General features: G+C 46.8%; 1 pseudogene; it reads right to left on the minus strand.

Annotated features, from left to right (window-relative positions):
* Positions 1-696: 696 nt before the first annotated feature.
* LOC125756762 (uncharacterized) lies at positions 697-13,406 on the minus strand (annotated as a pseudogene).
* Positions 13,407-13,721: the final 315 nt, after the last annotated feature.

Consider the following 13,721-nt stretch of genomic DNA (forward strand, 5'->3'; position numbering starts at 1 on the left):
TCTAAGAAGAGGGGCCTTCACCCCGATCTCCTGACATTGACCTGCATGGTCAACGTCTGTCTGTGAAGATAGAGCATAAATTCCTAGGCCTAATCTTAGACACGAAGCTGATTTTCATATCACACATCAAGTATATAAAAAACATTGAATGTTCTAAAAGTGTTGTCACGCACTACTTGGGATAGTGACAGAAAGTGTCTGATGAATCTGTATAGAAGCCTCATACGCACGCGCCTAGAAGCGAGGACTCACGTACACATGCAAGCAATACAAAAAAAAACATGCATACATATCTGCAATTCACAGATCTTGGTGAAATTTTCACTTTAGCAGCACATAGAATCTTAAGACACTAAACTTAACAGTTTGAATGGTCTCTCCACATGTGCGTAGAGGTGTACATACCATGCGACCAAACACATTAGCAATACACTGTACGTAGATTGCTGTTGGTCTGCAATTTTTGGAGAAATTCTGGCAAGCAGCCCAGCTTACGCCTTTATGTATTGCACTTCGTGCCAAGCTGCATTTGCAGCCTGGGCGACACCATCTCTCTCCATGTTTGCGTAGAGGTGTACATAACATACGTCCAAACACATTAGCAATAGACTGAACGTACATTGGTGTTAATCTCCAATTTTTACAGAAATTCTGGCAAGAAGCCCAGCTTATGCCTTCTTGTCTTGCACCCCTTGCCAAGATTTCAAAGAAACTCTCCAGAGCCTTTACATGTGTATGCATAAATCCCTCTTCTTTTTCTACACCCATCAACGTACCTCCCTTATCCACATGCAAGTACAGGTAGCACATTGTACTGCATACTATTCAGATGCAGCTGTGCCTGAACCTGGTAGTAATACGTGTGTTGCTTTCAATGCACCAATAGCATCTAAGCAAAAGTCCGGCCTAGATTGTCCTGCTTGAACTAGCTCACTTGGGTGGACATTACGAAGCGAATAGAGGCATTTGGCTTCAAGCAGTGCCGGAGAGTGACAATCGCAGCAAAAAAGCCCATCCGGACTACAACCAAGATATGGGTACTCAGGTGGTATCATCAGACCACAGTCGTCCAGCCTTCTATTCACATACTGCCCTTTAAAGGCAGTAAAGGCACGGGGCTTGGCAAGCTATTAATTGTTTATGCCATACTGGATGGCAGGACCAGAATGTACTTGGCTTTAAGTATCTTATCTACTAAAGATGGACAGTGTTGTTGTTTGGAGCGGCACACTGCCCTGAATATAGAAGCAGTTTTCTGCCTTTTCAGTGCGGAAACTATTCACTACAGTCTCTCTCTCTCTCTCTCTTTTTGCTGCTGCCTCGATAGCTAGGGATGCAGGAACTGTAATTTTATGATTTTGTTGCACTCTCTGCCGATCATCATGGCCCGCTGCAATCATACTTGCTAGGTTGAGATTGCAAAGGGGTCTGTCTAGCGTTATTTCGAATCCAGCCGTTTATTCTGCAGAAATCCTCGCGCAGACTGCTGTCGGGACAACCTGAACGAGAAGCAAACACAAAAGTCGTGAATAAGCCGTGCTATGATTATAAACAAAGGGGTGCATTTTATTTGTGCAGGAAGTGACAAAGGCACACAAGGCTGTGACTGCTTGCAGCCCACCGTTTCAAGGTTTCAGCCTGAAATGTAGGTAATGTCCACAGCAATGTGCCATTCTCCACCCGTTGTTAGGAACTGCTGTGCAGCCAGTTTCTTAGCATGATATGGCCAACACAGAAGGCGTACGCTACGATAACAAAGCGGGAAAAAAACTGACAGGTGCATTGGTTCTACAACTGCATTGTGGACATTCGATTAAACTTTACTTTAGTAAAGTTTAAAAATATTAAAGTTTAATCAAGTTTAGAGGTCACAGCTTTTTATGAGAAAAATACATGATAAACTGAAATTTTGCTCGCATCACTCTTCACGCATGCACCATCTTGTGTTCTAGCTTTTCTGGTGAATGCGCAGACTGCAGAGATGGAGTGTCTGCGTCTTTTGGATCGGCCTCCTTTCCATCTGTGTCCTGGTAGCATGTATTGTTGCTTCTAAAAGGGTACCTGCATGCTATTCTGTGTCTGTGATGCCTGAAAATGCAAATTTTTTTTCGTAACGCAGCAAAATACTCCATTGCCATGTGCGCAAGTATCAATTTACAATGCTCCCTACCAACCCAAGCAAAGCATCAATAACGATACCCCCCGCAGGGGCGTCTGCACAAGCAGGCGTTTGGTGTGTAGCGACACCACGGACCCGAGCTAACGGGGGGTTTCGACCCCCCTCCCACGCCTAGCCGTGCGTGGCTTTGCCGTGTCCGGGGAAAAGGGGATCCTGGGGGTTGAGCCGACGCCGGGTGATTGGACCTTTAAGGCCCCCCGGCAGACGCAACACACCCCTTTGGCCCCGGCTTCACGTAGACGGCACCCCTGGGCTGACCCCCCAGGGGAAATCGGCAGTCGCCTTTCCTGCCTCTCCCCTCACATCTTCGTCTTTTCTCTTACTTTAAATCTTTCCTGTCCTCTACTCTCTTCCATTGACTTCCGTGTTTTCCTGGCGGCAAGGGTTAACCCTGTGTGGTTATCCTACCTGGATACACCATATTCGGTTATAGTGGTGGCGTACAGCTGGCGCCTGCAGGGCCTGTGCTTACAGACCCTGCAGCGTCCCCTTGTAGGACTCCATGGTGGGTGGCTGCGCTGCTGCCGAAATATAACATTTACATATGGCTAGTTCCTTCCCCCCACTCCCTGATCGCCCTAACAAAAGAGGGCGCACCGACGAAGTCTCCAGTTTTTTGGTCACCAGAGAGTATCTTCCCCCGATTCCACGTTATCCACGCTGACACACCCGGCAAACCAGTGCGAACACTTTCACCTTTTCTAGTTTCGAAGTCTTTGACCGAAATCTTTGGCCCAGGATATAAAGTATCGAGAATGGCAAGTGGGTGACCTCCTCTTGGAATCTCCGCGACCAGAAACAATATGAGAGACTGCCTAATCTAGCGAAATTTGGAGATACCACTGTAATAGTAACCCCACACCGAACCATGAATACCACCCGTGGCGTTGTTTCAGATGATGACTTGTTAGGGCTGACGGAGGCTGAACTCCTGGAGGGTTTCAGCGAACAGAATGTCATCACGTGAAACGAATTAGGATAAAGGCGTGATGGCAAAGAAGTCCAGACTAAGCACCTGATACTTACTTTCAATTCAAGTGTACTGCCCGACTCCATCGAGGCTGGGTACATCAAGCTCCGAGTGAGGCCATATATACCAAACCCTCTCCGATGTTTCAAATGCCAGCGGTTCGGCCACAGTTCACAGAACTGCCGAGGCCGCCTAACTTGCGCCAAATGCAGTGGCTGAAGAACACACATCTGGATGCCTGTGAAAACTCCCTCTCTGTGCGAACTGTAATGGGGAGCATGCCGCATACTCACGGTCATGCCCATGCTGGAAAAAAGAAAAGGAAATTGTCAAAATTAAAGTAAAACAAAACATTTCATTTAAGGAGGCACGAAGGCAGGTGTCCTACCTACCAGAACCAGCTTTGCCGAAGTGGCGCGTCAGGGGGCAGCGCCACGACGGCCTTCGGCGCTGTCCGGCACACGCGTAGTGAGCCGGCGGTGACGCCACCCGCCCCCCCGGCGGTTGCAGCCAGTGCTGCTCCGCCATCCAAGAAGGACCCACCAACCTCCGGGTTGGGGGGCGCGAAGGTCTCGTCTTCTGAGGCGAGGCCCTCAAAAACAAAACCGCAGCGCTCGCAAGAGCGCGTGTCCAGCGCCTCGCAAGAGGCAATGGACACAACACCGAGCGTGAGGGCGCAGCCAGCGCCTAAGGGATCGCGCGACTGCCGTCGACCGATCCAAAAACAGAAAAATCACGAGTCACGGCCCCTGTAAAGGGTCCGTGAGCTAATTTTCCATCCTTGAGCACACAGCACAAACACATCTAAAATGGACAACAGATCCTACAGTGGATGTGAGAGGACTTCTCCATAATCTTGATGATAATTAGAGAACTTCTTATAACATACCCCAAAGTGCTGTGTGTGTCAGGAACACATCTCAAGTCCACACAAACAAACTTTCTAAAGCAATATGCCATCTACCGCAAAGACCGTGACGACGCTGCCGCCTCGTCGGGCGTGTCGCTATAATAGTTGATAAAGGTGTTGCCTTAAGCAATTAAACCTCCGAACTTCTCTTGAGGCAGTTGCTGTCCGAGCAGTGCTGTTCGGGAAGCTACTAACAATTACTTCTATTTACATTCCTCCGTGCTATCAACTTTCGAAGACACAATTTCAAAGCTTCATTGATGAACTTCCTCCGCCATATATAGTCGTTGGTGATCTAAACGCACATAATCCCCTATGGGGCGACTCCCGTTTGGATGCGCGAGGACGCCTAATAGAACACTTTCTGTTTCGTCAGGCGCATGTTTACTTAACCAAAAAAGAACCAACGTATTATAGCACTACACACAACACATACTCTTCTATAGACCTAAGTATTGTCTCGAGTACACTAATTCCATATCTGGAGTGGTCCGTTGTCAAGAACCCCTTTGGGAGTGACCACTTCCGATTATGTTGAAGTTAGCAAAAGAAGATACATGCCTCGCCTGACTTTCCTCGTTGGAACACCAAGTCAGCCAACTGGGAACTGTTCCGAGAAAGCACATTTTAGACGGAGATGACATTGGTGATTTTAATATAGACGATGCTGTGGCATACCTAAACAGCTTTTATTATTGACGCTGCAGTGAAATGTATTAAGCCAAACTAACGGAATGACCATAAGCGTCGCATACCATGGTGGAACGACGATTGTCGGAAAGCGCGCAATAGCCAAAATAAAGCTTGGAGATTACTCCCGAATTACCCAACTGCTGAAAACCTCGTCCAATTTCAAACAGGTTAAGTCACAAGCCAGAAGAACGCGTCGTCTTGCAAAGAAAGAAAGTTGGAAATAGGTACATCTCCGGTATAAATTCTTACACGACGAACCGAAGGTTTGGAATAGGGTAAACAGTTAATGGGTCGGGAGTCACACCCCCTACCCTTGGTAAATAGCCGAGTTGAGAGCCTTGGAGGAACAGGCGGACTGCCTAGTGAACACTTTGAATAATGTCTCAAGTGCATCACACTATACAGAAACGTTCTTAAGATTCAAAGAACGCGAAGAGCGGCAGCCCCCTTAAATGTACACGTCCAATCCAGTGAGGCTTACAACTGCCCATTTACATTAGCTGAACTTAAGGCATCTCTTGCGTGCTGCAACAAACTCGGCGCCAGGTGGCGATCGCATAATGTACGAATTGATCAAGTATCTTCACCCCGAGCACTAAAAACACTCCTAACCCTTACAATACCTATGTGGGCAGCTGGGTATATTCCTTGTTATGGAAAGAAGCGATAGTCATCCCCGGTACTTAAACAGGGCAAAGACCCGTCCTTAGCCGCCCACTACAGGCCAATAGCGTTAACAAGCTGTCTATGCAAACTATATGAGAAAATGGTAAACCGGCGCTTAATTCACTTTCTAGAAAGTAACAGTATACTAGACCCCCTTCAGTGTGGTTTCAGAGAGGGGAGGTCGACAATAGACCACCTTGTTCGCATAGAGACATACATCAGAGATGCATTTATCATAAGCAGGTGTACTTTCGGTTTTCCTAGACTTAGAGAAAGCGTACGATACCCACATGGCGATTTCGGGATTCTACGCGATCTTGCCGCCATGGGATCCATGGGAACATGTTAAACACAATTGAAAGTTATCTGTCTAACCGAACCTTCGCGTAAAAGTGGGAAATGCTTCTCTCTAGATCATTCACCCAAGAGGACTGGTGTTCCGCAAGGGGCGTGCTTAGTTGCACACTCTTTCTTGTAAAAATGAACTCTCTGCAGTCAGTAATTCCAAGCGCGATGTTTATTCCGTGTATGTTGATGATGTGCAGATGAGTTTCAATCATGCAATATGTCATATCTGCGAACGACAAGTGCAGCTTGGAATGAATAAATTCTCTAAATGGGCCGGATGAGAATGGCTTTAAAATAACACCCAGAAGAGTACTTGCGTACTTTTCTCCAACAAACGAGGGGTAATGCCACTACCAAGTATTGCGATCAAGGGAGACCAACTCTCTGTCAGCAGCGAGCATAATTCCTGGGAACCACTTTAGATTCTAAGCTCACGTTTATACCCCATATTAAATATGTAAAAATGAAATGTCTGAAAGCGATGAACGTCCTAAAGCTTCTATCACGTACAACATGGGGTAGTGATCGAAAGTGCCTCTTGAAGTTGTACAAAGTCTTGTCTGGTCGCCCTTGACTATGCCTCTATAATTTATCATTCCGCAACGCCAAGTGCATTAAAAATCCTAGACCCCGTCCACCATCTGGGCATCCGACTTGCAACCGGTGCTTTCAGGACAAGTCCGATCCAGAGCCTCTATGTAGAGTCGAATCAGTGGTCACTTCACCTACAGCGATCCTATAGTAGTTTCATATATTTTATAAAGGTACGCGCAACATCAAACATCCTCTTATTCAACTATAACGATATGACCGCTGCCACCCTCTTTCCATAATCGACCCGCAGCGAGGAAAGCCGTTCTCTTTGCGTGTGAGAAACTTAAGTGAGGAAATGGATGTTCCACTGCTAGAACTTTGTCCTATGCCCACAGCGAAACTTTTACCGCCGTGGCAGTGGCAGCTTATACATTGTGACACCTCATTTGTCGAGATCACTAAACATGCACCAGAAGCACATATTAAAATGCATTTCCGACAACTTCAGTCCAACTACTCATGCGTAGAGTTTTATACCGACGCTTCTAAGTCGCATGCAGGGGTGGCTTATGCAGCCGTCGACCATCCTTCTCGGAATCCGGTGTACTGCACCCGGAAACAAGTATCTTTACGGCTGAGGGTTATGCACTATTGTCGGCTGTGAAGCATATACGGAAGTCAAACATACAAAATCAGTTATATTCACAGATCGTTAAGCGTCGTAAATGCATTAAAATCACTTTTTAGATTTCAAAAACCCGGTAATAATTGAGCTGTATTCCGTTCTGTGTACAGCGTATATGTCCAACCAGCATGTTACTATTTGCTGGGTACCTGGCCATAGAAGCATCGAGGCAATGTGTTAGCTGACCAAATGGCCACGTCAATTATATTGCGCCTATTAACCCTACCGCTACTGTCCCTGCAACAGATCTAAAACCCTTCTACGTAAGAAACTGCGAAGCCACTGGCAACGCTTGTGGGACACAGAAATAAATAATAAGCTCACTTGATTAAGCCGCAGTTAGGTTACTGGCCCTCCGCTACGAGAACACGGCGAACTGATGTCCTATTCTGTCGCCTCAGAATAGGACACGCATATGGTACCCATAACTTTCTGCTGACTGGCGATGAACCTCCTAAGTGTGGTAGATGTGGCGAGAGGCTAACCGTCCTCCACGTCCTCCTGGAATGTCCGGAAGCTGAAAGAGAGAGAAGAATATTTTCCCTAGCATACCGATATCATCTTCCTCTACATCCTATTATGTTTCTCGGCGAAGAGCCGCTTTTTGACGCAAAATCAGTCCTTGGATTTTAAAAGATGTAGTATTGAATGTTTTTAGCCCAACAAGTTCATAGCGCGTCCTCTGTCCAGAAGATGCCGCTGTGATAGTAGCTTTCAATGAGCCCATGCCTCCATGCCCTTGTTTTAAGGGCTCTGCCGAGGCACTAGTGCTCCACGCCAAGTTTTTATTTGATATTCGTATTATTTTTAATGAATTTTATGTCTTCATAGCACACATCATTTGTTATTGCCATAATTTTAATGTATGTATATCTTACTCACTTACAGCGACTGCTTTTAGGCCCATTTACAGCCACGTCACATCTGTTTTACCCACACTGCGTAATGCACAGTTCATTATCATCGCTCTGGCGCTCTTTGGCCACATCTGGCCCTTGCGCCAATAAACTCCACTAATCATCATCACTAACGATAACAATAATGCAGCGCAGCAGAATCTACCGCAGAGGGTACCCACCTTTTATATTAAATAGGTCTTGGAGAGGAGACTTCTTCATGTGGTCCAGAAGGGCTTCTCTACTGCCGAAAGATTTTATATTTCTGGTCGGCCTTGGCTTTTTAGTGCTGTAAGGCTGCTCAGAAGAGCACTCCAGTTGAAGCCTATATAAATAATGAGAGCTGGCTCCACATTTCTTTTTGTCCCCCATGTTCCATGCGGTTGGTGTATCTGTGCATGTATATCCTGTCAGGTCACGTTGTACAGCAATGTCTATTTGCCATAGAAGTGCACCAATATGGCTGCACAAACGTGCCTTTCGTGCCATGCAGTTACAACCTGCACTCAGGACCTGTTCCATGTTTTTGACACAGGCCCAAGCTACCCAGGCTTTTTGTTAATGGCCGTAGACGGCCGCACTTCCGCCTTCAGGCACACAATATTATCTCGCTAATCTTGTGGCAGGTTACCTGCCGCACGCAGCCATTTTGCACATAATTGTAGGAGTCCAGGCTTCTGCCTGTCTTAGGTCACCAGCTTTTGTTTTTACCAAATAGCACACAATTTGGCCACTTGTGGGGTTCAGCCACAATTTTGTATCATCAAGCCAGTTATTTAGACGGTTGGAATGCGTGTAAGTGTTACCATCTGAAACAAAAAAAAAAGCGTGCACAGAACATGAGAGGCAAAGAGCACAGCAAAACACTACATGAATGGAAGCCACACGCCGCGAACTTTTGACCCAAATGAAAAATATAGCAATATGACGACAGTAACAAACGCAGTTACGTGGACGAAACAAAAATTACGCCGTAAATTGTAACCAGAGTTGTTTCCGCTCAAAGCCGATTAGATGCAATGCCCGTGAGTCCACTCCTGCGCCCAGGTGCGCCAAATTGGATTTCCTGCGTCGTCCTCATAATATCGATGGAAATTGCGCCAAACTGCGCCAGAGTCTCGGGTTCGGGGGCGTCTATCACCCACAATCGCAACGCTGGTACGTCCAAACTTGTGCAGATAGACCTTGGGGCCTCCAAAGTCACAAGCATGGACCATGGATTATTCCGCTGAATAAACAGCTCCCGCGCGTGCGTCCCGAGTAAGCCACAATGTCATGCACGGTGCCAATGCAACTTTTGTTGTGCAAGTCGGCTCGACGGCGAAACGCGGTCTCTGCAGAGGCTCGTCACATCTAGGCGAATCGGTAGCGAGAAAGTGTGGCGACGATTCATCGGCGGACGTCGCTTTTTCCAGAAACTCTGCAGATAACTCGTTTCGGAGCGTCGCACGGCACATCATTAAAACAATGTTCAGTAATTGGACGCGAGGACATTGTTGGAAAAATAAAAGAACTCTCGTGCCTTAGAACCACGCACATAAGCAGCAACCCACGGAGTCGAGCTGCGGTTTATTGTAAATGAACCCCCTTTTCTACGAATCAGGAGGCTTGATTTGCTTCATACTTACCGTGGAGCCGCCATGCGGAGGCATCCTTGTATCAGCAAAGCCAGTTAGACGACTAGTGAAGTCCCTGCAAATTGTGGTGCTTCTGCTTGAAAACAGCAGATCCCACAGTCATGTGGGAGTCGGTTAAGCATAGCATTCTCTTACACTTCGAAATGTCTTTTTTTATGTTACGCAAGTTAATAGAAATGTTGGTGGTTACGGTGCTCGACTGCTGAACTACAGCTCACGGGATCGAATCCCTGCCGCGGCGGCTGCATTTTCGATGGAGGCAAAAATGCTTGAGGCCCTTGTACTTAGATTTAGGTGCACATTAAAAAAACTTAGGTGGTCGAAATTGTTTGAGCCCTCTGTTAAGGCGTCCGTCATAATCATATCGTGGTTTGGAACGTTAAACCGATACAAATGTTACTGTTATATGTGGAAATGTTGGTGTAGAATGATAAAATTTAAGTGCTACTTTATGCACATGTAAGGCAAATTATGCATATGCACTACAATGCACTTCTGTGTTTTACAGTGATGTAAACATTTTGATGTAGAGACAGCTCCAACGCAAGCATGATTCAAATGCTCAGCAAATTTATTCAACACACGTATGTTGTGTGCTACGCTATCCACATAAAGACGTCCTATGTGCGATAGCACTTTGATCATTTCTATCTGTCAAGCCGCCCACGTATGGGCGCCCTCGTGGTCGTGTCTTTAACTTAGTATGGACCAAAATTTAATGCAGGAGAACAGTGTATGATGAACACGATTAACAGGTCATGACATCAATAACGTGGCGTGCTTGTTGTGTACATCATGAAACCCTTTTCGTCAGTTACGTATGGCAAAAACCACCTACCACGGCTCATGGAATGTGGGTATGCGCCACACGTGATTCAGTTTATATGATCCCAGGAACGGTGAGAATTGACCTTGTAAATCCTAATGAGATAGAGCTGGGAGCGCGTGTCATAGAAAACCACGAGTCAGCAACAGTGGCGCTATCGCTGATCGAAAAATCCTGATGGACTCAAAGAATAAAAATCACGTTTGGAGCCAGAGTCAATTTTCGCCTGGCAGTCGAGCATACTATCACGAAAAGACCCTTGCAGGCATCATGTCGGGCAACATCAATTGTGATTTGCTTTTACAGCAATATAATAAAAAGTACCTCGGTTCCATTCTTTTATGGGTGGGCGAATGGTGGTATTTGAGACTGAATTGAATCGCTTTCCAAGTACATTTTTCTAATGTATAGCCGTGGCCTGGATTAATACGCAATAATGTTAGCATCATAGTGCTCTTAACATTAAGGGGTGGTGCCACCATGTTTGTGGCTTGCGCGTTCTTTGCTGTAAGCGTTTCCTATAGCTCCAGGAAGTACGATGCACGCACCAAGATTCATGTATTCTCGCTAAATAATTTAATATTGCCTTTTGATGTGGACAACTTTCGGTTTCGGTTTCTGGGCGCCGAGGTGGGCAGTGACGTAGAAGTGTAGGAGGCCTGGTCACGTGACCACACAAGGCTGTGACGCACTTAGCCAGAAAACGATCGAAACTCGGCGAGTGATGTAGCAGCCGATGCTTTGCCAGTACTATAGTGAACTAGAATATATTCTAGTTCACTACAGCCGGTACGTACGTTGCGGAGGTGGCGGAGGTCGCAGGTCACTCACGTCACTACAGCAGATCTGGTGTGACGTCACTACAACTTTCGTTGTCCATCCTACAGATCTACGTCAGTGTTGGCGCGCTAGCGATGGGTTTTGATCGGGAGAATGAGCATTTAGGTACACTTTGGAAGTGAATTAAAATATATTCTAAACGTTTGCTGCGTCCGACCCTCGTGTGGAGTGTCCTTGCATACAGAAGAAACCCACAACAGGCTTTTATAGCCTCGAAATTTGATGGCACCACCCCTTTAACATGACTTTGACAGTACATTGCACTTAAGCACAAGTAGAGCATTTTGAACCAACATGAAGTACCTTCATATACACAAAATTCTTGAGGGTGTGTGCTCGTCATACAGCTTATGATGTATAGCTCCTCGAATTACATCATGCTCACTACGTGAGCTCTCGTATTATGATCATAATTATGTCAGTAAAAATGAAGATTTTCATACTTGTGCGCCACTAGCATGTTAAACCGTGCACAGTTGCCTTTTAGAAGTACTAGAAAATATCAGTTAGTGACCGTTGGATTCTTAAGCTGCATCATTTAGGACACTATTAAGTTTGCTGTTCAGTAATTTCGAATAATGCAAAACAGCTTTGAATATATAATTTGCATTTTTCTTAATTATGCTTCTTGTATTCTTTCGTCTACAAAACGCAGGTATGGCATTGCCAATGAGGCAAAAGCTCGTCAGCGATACAAGGACGTTCTGAAGTACACAGGCCAAAAAGTACAGTTCGAGCACGTGCCTTCATTTTTCTGCTCCCCCTGCGCCGCATGAAGGCAGCAAGAACTCTCGCTGCGCATCTTGCAGGAATGATGAGGCGGTTGCTTCTGAACACGAGCCATCTTGCGTATGCAGCTCGCGCGGAAGCTCCCGTAGCACGTAGCTCGCTGCTGACGTCAGCTTTGCTCTCCCCACTGTGCTTGCGTATGTCGAAGTTTCACCATCCAGGTCCTGGTCGGTCTCATGTAGAACTTGGCTCAACCGCCTGTCTGAAACCTGCAGGTAAGCAATGGTGTTCAACTGATAATTCAGGCACTGTTTCTTGCAATAGTGCTTTGCTCGGGGACCGCGATAAAGCGTCCCAACAAATAGTTGTTTTTCCGGTTGTGTATTTGACGACTATCGGGTACCTCTGCAGCTGAGGCGCATGCGCTGAAGCCTTAGAGGACATTGGCAAACGGCTTCTTAATATCATTTCTAGTGGCTTGTGATCCGATTCTACCACAACTTCGGCTGCCCGAAAAGATAGTCACGAAATCTTTCACATCCGTGAACAATTGCCAGCATCTCCTTTTCGATCTGGGCATACCTTTGCTGTGTTTCCGTCAAGGAGCGCGACGAGTACTAGCGGATGCCCGTCCTGTATGATTACTGCGCCAATTCCGTTCTGACTGGCATCTACCGATAGCCTATTGGTTTGCCCTTCTCGTAGTAGCTTAGTACAGGGGCTGTCGCAAGCGCTTCCTTCAGAGCCTTGAAGCTTGCGTCTTGGCGGTCCTCCCAAAGCCACGAGACATTCTTCTTTAAAAGTTCTCGAAGCGGTGCTGTTAGGTCTGACATATTCGGAATAAAGCGAGAGACAAATTTACCATGCCCAGGAACGTCTGCAGCTCTTCTGGTTGCATGGCGTCTGGACTTGCAGATGTCTTCTAGCCGCTGTGGATCCAGCTCAGTCCGTCACGCGTCAAAACATGTCCCCAGATACCGGACGGACTCCTGCAAAAAACGGCATTTCTTTCTGTTCAATTTCAGCTTGTACTCTCGGCAGCGTCGTAGGACGTTTTCAAGGTTGGCATCATGCTGCCTCTAGTTCTGCCCCAAACTAAATGTCGTCCATGACAACTGCTACGCCTTCGAGGCCTTCTAGCACTCTGTGCATGGCACGCTGAAATACTTCCGGCGCCGACGAGATTCCAAACGGCATGCGTAAAACCTATAACGGCCGTATGGAGTGCACATAGTGCAAATCTTGGAGCTTCTTTATTAGCTTGATTTGCCAGAAACCGGAGGCTGCGTCCAAAAGTTGTAAAGTACTGCGCCCCACTGATCGAAGGTGCTATGTCTTCCAATGTTGGCATTGGATAGTGCTCGCGAAGAAGAGCTTTGTTCAGGTCGGAAGGGTCAGGCAAATGCGTACCTTCTCTCCTTTCGTAACACGACCAGTTGCTGGGCCCACTCTGTCGGCTCCGTCACTTTCACGATGACTCCAGCCGTCTCCATGCGGTCGAGCTCAGCTTTCACCTTGCTTTTGCAATGCTATTGGAATCCGCCGTGCTGGTTTCACTACCCTTGGGAACCGGGCTTGAGCGTAGATGGTAAATGATGCCCTCGAGTTGACCTAGACCTTCAAACACGTCTTCGTAAGGCTTGCAGCGCCGGTAAAGCTCCGTTTGCTCGATTGAGCAGACTCGTTGAGCAAGCCAGCTCTTCGGCAACTGTACCGCTCAAGGTCACAGCGATGTCGTCATCCCGACGAAGAACTCTGTCAGAACCTTCTTTCTCTCGTTGCCACTTCAAGACGAACTTGCTTAGTTG

The sequence above is a fragment of the Rhipicephalus sanguineus genome, unplaced genomic scaffold, assembly GCF_013339695.2.
Source record: "Rhipicephalus sanguineus isolate Rsan-2018 unplaced genomic scaffold, BIME_Rsan_1.4 Seq660, whole genome shotgun sequence".
Taxonomy (NCBI): domain Eukaryota; kingdom Metazoa; phylum Arthropoda; class Arachnida; order Ixodida; family Ixodidae; genus Rhipicephalus; species Rhipicephalus sanguineus.